The following is a 12,777-nucleotide window of genomic DNA, read 5'->3' as shown; positions in this document are numbered from 1 at the left end:
GTCTATTTTTAAAATTGGATTATTTGTCTTTTCACTATTGGGCTGAGCTTTCCATATGCTCTGGATGCCAGATCCTTATCAGATAAATGATCTGCAAATATTTTCGCTCATTCTGTGGGTTGTCTTTTCACGTGCTTGATAGTGTCCTTTGAAATAGAAAAATTTTTAATTCTTATTAAGTCCAGCCTTTCTATTTTTAGCAAGTGTTAAATATCTAAGGTTAATCACTTAAAAATTGTGGTAGACTATAAAATCTCCAAAGAAAACTCATGAGAAGTCTCATTATTTCCAGTCTGTCCCTTCACCCCCACTTATAGAGGCACCTGGCATCACCAATTTCTGAGCATTTCGGGGCTTCTGTGGTGTCAAATCTCATTGTCTGTTGGCTTTTCCCACTGTCTATTTGGTTTGTATTCTCTTGCATGCTAAATCTTTGCCATTATTTCTTTTTTTTTTTTTTTTTTTTTTTTTTAAAGGAAAGACAGAGAGAAGGAAGGAAGGATAGAAGGAAGGAAGGAAGGGAAACATTTTTTTAAACATTTTCTTGTTTTATTGTATTCTGTTTCTCCGTTTTTTGTTACATGGGCTGGGGCCGGGAATCGAACCGAGGTCCTCCGGCATAGCAGGCAAGCACTTTGCCCGCTGAGCCACCGCGGCCCGCCCTCTTTGCCATTATTTCTAATGAGACTTGGTTGAAATCTATTTTTAAAAGTCACATCCCCGGATCCCTTCCCTTCACCCCATACCAATGAAAATACTGAAGGCTAAATTCTAGAACGCTACTTTCCAATGTGGTCATCTCTGGCCACATGTGGCTACTGAGTACCTGAAATGTGTCTCGTCTGAATTGAGATATGACCCAAGTGTAAAATACACACCAGATTTCAAAGACTTGATATGCAAGAAAAGAATGCAAAAAACATATCATTAATAATTGATTACGTGTTGAAATGGTAATATTTTGGATATATTGGGCTAAATAAAATATACCTTTGAAATTAACTTCACCAATTTCTTAATTATTGAAATGTGGCTACCAGAAAAAAATTAATTATGTAAGTAGCTCATATTTCTGTTGGACAGGCCTGGTTAGAAAGTATAAAATGACTAATGCTTATGAAGAACTTACACGTGTCAGGCACTGTTCTAGATCCTTTATACAGAGTGACGCATTTAATCTTCCCAGCAACCCTAGCAAATTGTCCTTATTTTATAGACGAGGAAACTCAAGTTCGGTAACCGTCTGTAGTGGGTTAAATCGGTTCCTCCTAAAAGACATGTTCAAGTCTTAAACCTTGATACCTAAGAATGTGATATTATTTGGAAGTAGGGCCTTTGCAGATGTAAAGTAGCTAAGATGAGGTCACGCAAGCTTAGGCTGGGCCCTAAATCCAACGATCGGTATCTTCATAAAAGAAAGGGGAGCGAGATTTGGACACAGAGATGTGGAAGAGACACACCCAAGGAGGAAGACCACGTGAAGACAGAAGCAGATATTGGAGTGCTGCAGGCTGCAAGCCAAGGACACACCCAAGGAGGAAGACCACGTGAAGACAGAAGCAGATATTGGAGTGCTGCAGGCTGCAAGCCAAGGTATGTCATGGATTGCAGGTGCTTCGGTTCACCAAAGCTGCTGGAGTGCAATATACCAGAAATGGGTTGGCATTTTCAATGGGATTTACTAGGTAACAAATGTCCAGTTCTGAGGCCATGAAAATGTCCAAATAAAGGCATCAGGAGGAAGATGCCTTCTTGGAGGAAAGGCTGCTAGCATCCCAGGTTCCACTGTCACATGGGAAGGCACAAGCAATGGCTGCTGATCCTTCTCTCCTAGGTTGGTTTCAATGGCTCTTTCGTTCCTCCAGAGGCTTTCTCTGGGTTTCCTTCTTCTTAACTTCTCTCCCAGTGGTTCTGTCTTTTATCCTTTCATAAAGGACCCTAGCAGAGGGTTTAAGACCCACCTTAAATGGGCTGGGTCACATCTCCATGGAAACAACCTAATCAAAAGGTCCCACTCACGAAAGATCTGCCCCCCCTCCCCGCAAGAACGGATCAAAAGAACATAGTCTTTTCTGGGGTACATAACAGATTCAAATCAGCACAGCGGGCAACCCCCAGAAGCTAGGAAGGGGCATAGAAGGATCCTTTCCTAGAGCCTTCAGGAGGACATGGCCCAGTTGACCCCATGATTTCAGACTTACAGCTCCAGAACTGGGAGAACTGATGTTGCGCTGAGCCCCCCAGTTTGCAGTAATTTGTTAGAGCAGCCCTAGAAAACTAAAACACCACCCCAAGGCCGTACAATAAGTGGCAGGGCAGGGATTAAAATCCAGGTGGTGGCACCAGAGTCCACACCCTCAACTGCTGTGGAATTCTCACCAGTCCAAAGAGAAAGACGTAAAGATCCTGATATGACAGGTCCCCTGGCTAAACAGCTCAGCGAGACCAGCCCGCCGGGGAACTTGTGCTCACCCACCTGCTCAGAACCTCTCAGGAGTGAGCTCCACCCCCGTCGTGATTTTCTAGGTCCGACCCCAGCATCCCAGAGCAAAACATACAAGTGTGGATTTCAGCTGCAAGACCATAGTTCGATAATTAGCACAATGCCTAAAACGAAAATATCAAGAAGCAGCGACACAAGCATATTATTTAGAGATACAGCAGTAAATATTTTTTAAGTTAGCTAAAAAGAGAAGAAAGTGATTGCCTTTGGGGAAGATGAAATAGGTGGAAAGAAATAACATACAGCTGTTTTTCTAAACAAATCAGAAGGAGTTGATTCTTTAAACTATGTGCATATACAACTGATGGAAATAAAAACTGAAATAAGAAAGTAGCTGGGGGAAAAAAAGCATGATAAGTAGAAAATAGAAGGTAGGAGGGCAAGAGAAGTCCAACTATATCGGTAGTCAAATATAAATGGCTTAAATTCGTTTATTTAAAAAAAAAACTGAGCCTTTCAAATTGGATAAAATCCAACCATCTTCTTTTAAGAGTCACACCTAAAGAAAACAACCACAGCACATAAAGGTGGAAATTTAAAGGGGTGGAAAATATATATATATATATTCCAGGAAGTTACTAAAAAAAAGGAAGCTGATGTGGCAATGTTGATGTCGGACAAAATAGAGTTAAGGGCAGACGGGGTTCACGTGATACTCCGTACTAGTGAAATGAACCATCCACCGATATGATTCACCAGTCACGAGTGTTCCCATCAGTAGTGGGTCAGCAATCATTTCCTGGACACTCCCGCATTATAGGCACTCGCTGTTCCGGGTGCTGGGAATTCAGCCGCGAAACAAGCCCTGGAGGAGCTTATATTCTAGTTTGCAAATATAAGCTATTTTTTTATATAAAAAATGTATTATATAAAAAATTTGCAAAGGAAACACTAAGTCACGGGGCTGCAGGAGGTGGCGCGTGCCGGGAGGAAGCTGAGGCCAGGTGGGTCAGAGCCCTTGGGAGGCGCAGGGCTGCTTTATCCAGGGAGGGGCGTTTTAGGTGAGACCCCAAGGGTGGGAAAGAGGCAACCATGCAACACCTGTTCAAAAGAGCATTCCAGCACCAAGAACAAAAGCCCAAAACCGGATCCAGGTGGAAGGTTTACGGGCAGAGAGAAGGACGATGAGGCTGGAGGCAGCAGAGGCGAGGAGGGCAGAAGGCAAGGCAGGAACGAGATAAGGGCGGTCTTGAGGCTGAGGTGGGAGAACGCGGGCTCTTTGGAGGGCCTCCAGCAAAGGGGGAACAGGATTCCGTTAGATGCCGCTTGGAGGGTGGATTTAGTGGGTTCAGGGTGGAGAAAAGGTCTCCAGTGACTCGGCTGTGAGATGGGGTACGCCAAACCTTGAGGAACCACAAGGAAGGTTGAAAACTCCATCGCAGTGGGGAATTTTAACTTCTGGTGGAGAGCCTCTCTCTGCCCCCTCCCCATGTTGCCACCGGCTCCCACTGCCTTTCTTCCCGTGACACCGTGACACCGCCAGCGCTCCAGGTCCACTCCAGCCGCCAACATCCTCCCCCATACCTCCCAGCACCCCCCCATGTCTTCCAGCACCGCCCCCCCCATGTCTTCCAGCCTCTCCTGGTTCCCCCCACGCCCTCCCCCGCCCCCATTTAGAATCCCAGTTCTCCCCTCCTCTCTAGGTTCCTTTCATTCCCATCTCCACCCTATCAACTCCAATCCCAAAGTTACTCCCAGACCCCCCAGTTCCTCCCCAACCCTCCAGTACAGTTTTTCCCTCCCATTTCCCGGGATCCCTCCAGCGCGCCCACCCCCCACCCAGTCTGCTTAGAGACTCATTATCTGCTTCTTAGTGAGCAAGGCCATTATTCCCACTTCCTAGCTAGGCCATTACACAGAGACCCTCAATTTGTCCTCAGGTACCCCTAGACCCAATGAGACGGAAAGGCAGGGGCCCCCAGGCCTGCTTCCACCTCCCAGCCCAGGCGGGATGGAAAGCATGCTGCTACCGAGGGTGGGGAAGGTCCATCTGGCAGCTAGGAGCCCAGTCCAGGCCAGATCGTGGGGCCTGCCACAGCCGGTGTCCTGGCAGGGGGCGGGGGGCTCTGCCTTTGAGGGGCTAACTGAATGGAGTCAGGCCTCATTGAGATGGCCGGTCCCGGGACATCCCCTTCCCAGCCACCTGTCGTCACCCAGGTTCTCCAAACCCCTCTCATTCCAGCCAGGTCTTCCCAGGCCCTGCCCAGGTCCCCTTAACTCACCCATCCTCTTAGACCTCCGATTGTCCCCCGAGCTTCCTGGTCTCTTCAATCCCACCCCATCCCAGCCCAGAACAGGAAAGGATGAGGAAATCACAGCTAAACATCTCCCTAGAAGACACAGCTGTTGCTCCCACTCTGTTGTCTCCAGCCTGCCCCAGCTTCTCCCCAGTTACTCACAGATTCTCTCTTGGCCCATCTCTGTTCTCACAGCCGCCCTGCTCCCACGTATCCTTCCAGCCTCCCCATCCCTCTTCTCCTCCCTTCCCTCCCATGCCCCCCAGCCCCTCTGAGCACCCCCAGACACCCACGGGCCCTCCAAGTGCACTCCACCCCCATCCCCATTATATCCACTCCCCCTCACCCAACAAACTCTCGCTCCACCCCCTACCCTGTTGCACTCAATTGACCTGATTTGGTCACAATTATCTACCTGCTCCAGAAGGTATTTTTCTTCTGTGGGTTTGCATGAGTTCAGGATTGTGATGGAAACCCACCTCAGTGGTTTAAACAAGGGTAACAGGACATGAGGATGGGACTTGTCTCCCCTCAGTATTGACTAAGACACGACTGCAGGTGCCAATGGCTCCTGCATTCCACTCTGAGGTAAGACCACCAAAGCAGGGCTGGCAAAGGAGGGGGCTGAGAACTAGTTTTGAGACCCTGAGCCTTTCACCCACCCCACCCCCATCACTCACAAAAGAGGCTGGAGAGGCTCTAAAAAACTAGAGATAAGATTTCTCTGGAGAGAACGATGCAGTGTTCCCACTACTAACCCCCCTGAAACAAGGGGGAATGGTGTGTGTGTCGTTGCTCACCTCAGGTCAAGGAAAAGTGTCTGCAATAGGGCCACTCAGAAAGCTAAATGTGCATCATTCAGTCACTCAACAAACATTGAGCACCTACCAGACACTGGTCAAAGGAACCATAGGGAGAACTGAGAGTGAAATGGGGGTTTTCAGTAACAGAGAACACAGTGGATGGGTTTCTGACTCATGCCTCAAATACCTATTACATGAGTTAAGCAAGATCTCAAGACACAAGGTCAATATACAAAAATCAATTACATTTATTTATACTAACAACAATTGGACATTGAAAAATTTTAAATGCCATTTATAATAACATCAAAAAACTTAAAGGGGATGTTTAACAAAAATGTGTTCCAGACCAATACATGGAAAAGTACAAATCTTGCTGAGACAAATCAAGGAGGAACTAAATAAATGGAGAGCTTTCCCATGTTATGGAGTGTAAGACTCAATATTGTCAAGTCTCTCTAAATTAATACCTAGATTATCACAATCCCAATCAAAATCCCCATAGGCTTTCTTTTTTAGAAATTGACATGCTGATTGTAGAATTTAGCCAAAACAACATTTTTAAAAGAAGAAATATGTTGGAGAACTCAAACTATCTGATTTTGAGTCTCATTTATAAAGCTACAATAGTCAAGGTCCTGTTCTCTCGGTGTAAAGATGGAAATAGATATCAAAGGAACAGAATAGAGAGTCCAGAAATAAACTCACACATTTATGGTCCGTTGATTTTCAACAAAAGTTGCAAGGTAACTCATTGGGGGAAAGAATAGTCTTTTCTACAAACGGTGTTGAAATAATTGGATACTTGTGTGCAAAATCCTTGACCTTTTCCTCACACTATACCCAAATATTAATTTGAAATAAATCATACTCCTAGTTATAGGAGCTAACACTATAACTCTTTTAGAAGAAAACGTATGATAAAATCTCTGTAACCTTTGTCTTCGAAAGGAAACAAAAGCAAAACGATATGCTAAATGGAAAAAAAACGCAGATATGAATGGCGATACATATTGTACAATTTCATTTACATAATATAAAAGTATAGGAATCAAGAGCAAATCAGTGTTGCCCAGGGCCAGAATTAAGGGGTGTGGCAGGGAAAGGGTGCTGGGAAACTTTGGTGGGTGGAAATGCTCTTTATCTTGATCACGGGGTTGTTAAACGGCTGCATCCACTGAAACTGGTGAATTTTTTACTAGATGTCAATTATAGTTCAGTAAATCTGATTTTTAAAATTGAATGTGTGTGATGGCCTGGCTAACCGTGGTTCGAGGGTGTCCTGGTTTGCTAGCTGCCAGAATGCAATATACCAGAAATGGAATAGCTTTTAAAAAGGGGAATTTAACAAGTTGCAAGTTAACAGTTTGTAGGCCGTGGAAATGTCCCAATTAAAGCAAATCTATAGAAATATCCAATCTAAGGCATCCAGGGAAAGATACCATACTTCAAGAAGGCTGGTGAATTTCAAGGTTTCTCTCTCAAGTGGAAAGGTACGTGGCAAACACGGTCAGGGTTTCTCTCTGGGCTGGAAGGGCACGTGGCAAACACAGCGTCCTCTGCTAGCTTCTTCTCCAGCTCCCCAGGAGGCATTTTCCTTCGTCATCTCCCAAAGTTGCTCCAAATCTCTCCTTTGTGGTGCTGCAGCATTCTCTGCTCTCTCAGAATCTCAAGCTTTCTTCAAAATGTTTCCTCTTTTATAAAGGATTCCAGTAAAGTAATCAGGACCACCTGGAATGGGTGGAGACACGCCTCCACCTAATCCAGTTTAAGAGCCACTCTTGAGTGAGTCACATAATCTAATTAAAGTTTCCCACCTATAGGACTAAATAGGAATTAGAAGAAACTGTTGCTCTCACAAGATTGTTTAGGATTAAAACAATTGCTTTTTTAGACTACATAAATTCTTTCAAACCAGCACAGATGGTAAAGTGATGAGAGCTTACTGCATGGGAAAGGGTACCCCTAAGAATGTTTCCCAGGGACCAGGTGGGGCCAGGGGAAAGGACCGGCTGCCAAACTTCTTAAAACCTGCCCAACAGCGCCACCTGGAGGGAAGATGGGACCTCAGCAGCCAGAGGCTGAAGATTCTGCCTGAGCTGCAGAGGTCAGCTAGTAGCCGCGACAAGGGAATTGTGCGGAAGAGACCCCAGTAACTGTGTAATGGTGTGAACAGAGGGTCTTGGAAAAACTTACAAAAGTTCCCACTATATGAAGGGTCTGCTTTTGTGCCAGCTCACAACAGCACTTGTCAAAAGAAGACCTCTCGTGAACCTTGAAGACATCATGTCGAGTGAAATAATCCAGACATGAAATGACGAATATTGTATGATTGCACTTACATGAAACAACCAAAATATGCCAAATCCTAGGCACAGAAGGTAGATTACGGGGCACCATGGGCAGTGGGGGTGGGGCGGGGAAGGAGCTACCAAAGGGTACAGAGTTTGCGTGGGGGTTGCTGAGAAGTTTCGGTAAGGGGTGGCGTTGATGGCGACATAACCTTGTGAACGTAATTAAGCCCACTGAACTGTATATTGAAATTGGCTAAAATGATTAATTTTAGGCTGTATATGTTACCACAATAGAACTACACAATGCAGAGAATAAATCCCAACATAAACCATGGGCTATCTTTAATAGTATAATTAAAATAATACTGTGCCATCTATTGGCACACTAATCACAATAGTGCAAAATGTTAGTAATAGAAGAAACTGTAGGGGGTTGTATGGGAACGCTGTATTTTCTGCACGATTTTTCTCTAAACCTACACCTGCTCTAATAAGATATTTTTCATTAAAGAATGAAATAAAAGAAGACTTTTCCCACCCATTACCTGCCTCCTTTCCCACTTCAACCTGGAGGAACCGAGGGCAGCCTAGTGAATGGGATGGGGGTGGGGGGGAGTCCCAGGATGAATGGGCAGGCGGGGGGTGGTCCCAGGGTGAATGGGCAGGCAGGGGGAAGGGGAAGTGAGACGAAGCTAACCAGATCTGTGCACATACGCGTAGTCACACACAACTTTCCCCATCGCATGCTGTGTGCCCAAAACAGACTGCGAAGGCTGCAGGGAAGAAATTTTTAACCTTAAATGAAGCTTTCAGTTTATTATGGCTTTTAAAATAGTAATTCTTGAAATGAGACTTTTACAACTTGAAGTGACCCAGGGACTGTCTGCCAACAGAGAGTTTCCAGAAAAGACATGGGGCCTCCCCTGTATTTAACCTACAAGAGTAAAGAGGAGCCATCTCCACAGAACAAGTTCAAATGGATATCGGGAGTTAAAAATAAAGTCACCTTACAATGGCCTCCTGGGAGTCCTATTTATACAATCTTACGACTACATCAAAAAGGGATTTGTTTTTCTCCAGTAACAAGCAATGTGGAGGTCTCTAGTCCAGGGCAAATGCAACTGGTAGAGAAGTAAGCAACACCCCAGGCTCCTTCCAGCCTCTGGCCTTACCTTCTCATGGTCTGCCTCTAGAAACTGGATTCCAAGCAGGAAGAAAGCAAAAAGGCAAAGACTTTGGGGGGAGTTGGGGGAGGGTCACTCGAATCATTTCCTATGCTGTGTGGTTCAGATGAGTAACCCGACAAAACTGGCTCTAGAGGATTAAGAAGCAAGAAACTTGGCGGTGTCCCTTGGTAGGGCCAGACAGGCTGACGAGTCTCATCTCCAAACGCTGAACTCACTCACTCAGATGAAAAGACCTTTGAGCCCAATTACCTAACAGTTTAGGCCACACGGTCCGTCCTGCTGAAGGATCCTGCTTGCTCAGCTTCCATGCTGGGAGAAGGCAGTCAGAGGCAGGCCCTTGATGTCGTCAGCCTCTCACCAGGACTCTGTGATAAGAAAGGGCTGATTCCCCATCAGAGAATCTGGATACTTTTAGGGAGGAGAATAGAGAGCAGGCAGATGTAAACCTGGCCAACGTGCTCTATGCTGAGTGTGTCTGAAACCAGTGAGGCTCTGGCACAAGACGTGAGAAAAGCCCAAATGTCCTCCTTGCCCTCTTCAAGTTTCCCAGGCCTTTGACCTAGGGTCGAATGCGCTTCGATGCTGCTTCTGTCTGGGTACCCCTCTGCCTCTCTACTCCACCACTTCAAGCAGCATATGACGTGGGCTGCCCTCCAGGCACTCCTAGAGGTATGTGCCTCAGTCGGTGTTATTAGTTGTAAGAAAAAAAATACACCTTTCTAAGTGAATTAAACAGAAAATACATGCTTCAAAGATCGGTGGTCATAGAAAGCAGATTGAGGCGGTGGAGTACAGCTGAAAACATGGCTCAGAGATCAGGCACCCAGGTCCAAAGCTCAAAATCATGCTGCAGAAATGCCTGCTGAAGTCCCTACTGTCAGTAAATGAATAAGATGCCCACCGGATGCCACAGCTTGTCTTCCTAACTCTGAACATCAGATGCTGAGGCCAGATTGTGAACGTGCACTGCCGTCCCTACTGGGTAAAAACAAATGGCCCCTGGATTCTCTGCTCATTGGGAAAGAGAACAAAGCATTTGCCAGGGGCTGTGTTGATTGGCCCTAGTAAAGAAACTTCTGTAACAGCCACGGCAATGTGAGTTGCCTCTTATTGTCATCGTCCAAGGCCCATCTTCTTCTGCAGTAGACAAACCACTAAACAAAGTTGAAATAGGATAGGAATCAGTACTTCTTCATCTTTCAAGTCTTCAGTGGTAGCGTTCATCTTTGCAGTCCTCCAAGAATGTAGCATTGGCTGCTGTTCACTATTCTACTTACAGAGGGGATGCCCCAGAGACTTCCACCTGGCCCTTACTACAGTGACAACTCTTACTCTATGAGTTTAAGTAATAAAGTAGAGATTATGATAGTTACTGAATGTTTTTTCCAACTGCATACTTAGGAAGTGTGGAAATAGCCACAGAATGAGTTAAAAATGCCACCAGACCTATCATGCTGTGCATGGGTAATAATCCTCCTTATCACCCAACCAGCCTCATTCTGATTAGTGGACCACAGAGGCCTTCAGAAATCACCACCAGCTCAGAGCCAATCACCTCTGAAAGGTGGGGGTGTTTCCCTTTTCCTAGTGCAGTGACCCTAGCAAATGGCATATACCTGTCCTACTAATGCCTGCTCTGCCTGGCGCGGTTCTCCTGGCTGGTGCAAAAACATGGTCCAGTGGTTTCTGCAACCAGAATCAGCTGAAGTGATTTTCTTTAATACTAGTATTCTGGTCACATCCCACAGACCTTGTAAGGAAAAGTCAATTCTTCTACTCCCCACCCCCACTTCACTGTCTCCAAATCTATAATTAGAAACCAAATCCCAGCCTGCCTCATGGGGCCAATTATAAAGCCAACCTTGGAAAAGGCTCACACACACACACACACACACACACACACACACAGAAGCATACACGCTCACACAACAAGGCAGATCTGAGCCAGAGGAATGATGGGCAGGGACGTCCTTTCTGGGGCTTACAGGGATTTTAGAAGTGCCAACTGCTGGGCTCCTGTCTTCACTCGCCTCTGGGTTCCCTTTCTGGTTGGAAGGGGCGGCCAGGGCTGCTGAAGGACAAGCTCTGTGGAGTGACGGGTGGCTTGGGGTTGCTCCCCAGGCTCCTTGCGGCCCTCCCCCAGCACGCGGGGACCCGAAGAGATGCTCAGTGGGTCTTTGTTAAATGCATTTGCAAGGATATTATTATAAGCAACTATTCTCAAACCTGGCTACACATGAGAATCCCCTGGAGTACTTAGAAAAAAAAAAAAAAGAACCATGATGACTGGGACGCATTTCCAAAGATGCGAATTCAGTTGGTGTGGGATTGGGGGTTGGAGAGGGACCACAATAATGTTTTTTTTTTTTAAATCCAAGTGATTCTAGTTGCAGAAGCCGCTGATCTAAGGGGAAAAAAATGAGACAGCGTTCTCCACCTGATAGCAGGATCCTGCCCCAGAGATTCAGATTTAATGGGTCTCCCTGGTATTAAGAGTTATAAAGCTCGACCAGTGGTTGCAATATGCACCAAGGTTGAGAACAATTGGGATAAAAGAATGAATGGATGAGCAAATGAAGGGGGGATGGAATCATGGTCTTCCACTTCGGCCTTAGAGCTGCCCCGTGGGTGCGTGCGGGCGCGTGTGGCGTTGCAGAACTGGGGATTATCCAGATGGATCCAGGTCCGGGGAACAGAGAGGAGGGAACTCATGGTTTTGGGGAGGTCCTGCTGGCCTAGATGTGGTAAACGTGTTTTGTGCGCCTTTTTAACTCTCACAGCAGCCCTAGAAGGACAGATACTGTCCTCCCCATTATACAGAAGTGGAGCCAAGACTCAGAGAGGTTAAGAGACTTGCCTGCAGTCAGGGGAGCGGATCGGTGGCAGAGCTGGACTGGCCCCATACCCTGAAGCCACTGCCCCCACCTCACCCCACCCCCACCACTGCTGCCCCCCCCAACCCCCCCTGACATGGAGCTGCCCAGGCAGAGGCTGCCTGGCTTCCCACCCCTAATAGGAACATAGCTAATGGGCACCTCTGGTGGTAGGGAGTGGGAGACAGTGTGTCCTGGCTTAAAACTGTAGGAGTGATAAAGAGCATGTGGGAAAAGGTCCCCAGGACCCTATCTGGAGGTTCTGATGACAAAGAGCTTGCCTGGGCAGAGCCCAAACAGCAGGAAAATGTTGGCCAGGCAGGGCAGGAGCCAAAGAATTGAGTCTGGTGGACAAAGGGAGGCAGCGCCGGGAGCCCAGAGGCCAGGCTGAGGATGGGGCAGCCTGGACACATGAGGCTACCAACTGTCTTTACTTAGGAAGGAAGGCCTGACCTCCACGCTGAGATTATAACCTCCCTACGTTGGGTTAACACGAAGAGAGAGCCAAGAATCTGATGAAATGGGAGCAGGTGGTAATTGTCATTTCCCCTAGCCTTGGCAAAATTAAAATGTGACACATCATGCTGGCATTTCCTTTTGCTGTTTCATTGGCTAGCTTGCTTATCTATTTTATCGGTCAAATAAATCCCAAAGCCTAGAAACCAAAGGTTTCTCTGTGGGCTTTGGAAGAAGAAGCCAGCTTATCCTGGGCTGAGGGAAAGTGGAGACAGCGGGCGCATGTGCCTTTTTTGTAGAACAGTGTTCCCCAAACTGTGTGTCCAAGGTTGGCAGCATCAGGTTTACCTGGGAGCTTTTTAGGAAAGCAGATTCGTGATGTTCACCTCAGACCTACAGAGTCAAACTCTGCAGAAGTCTGTTT

The sequence above is a fragment of the Tamandua tetradactyla genome, chromosome 6 (assembly GCF_023851605.1).
Source record: "Tamandua tetradactyla isolate mTamTet1 chromosome 6, mTamTet1.pri, whole genome shotgun sequence".
Taxonomy (NCBI): Eukaryota; Metazoa; Chordata; class Mammalia; order Pilosa; family Myrmecophagidae; genus Tamandua; species Tamandua tetradactyla.
This window is presented reverse-complemented; position numbering follows the sequence as displayed.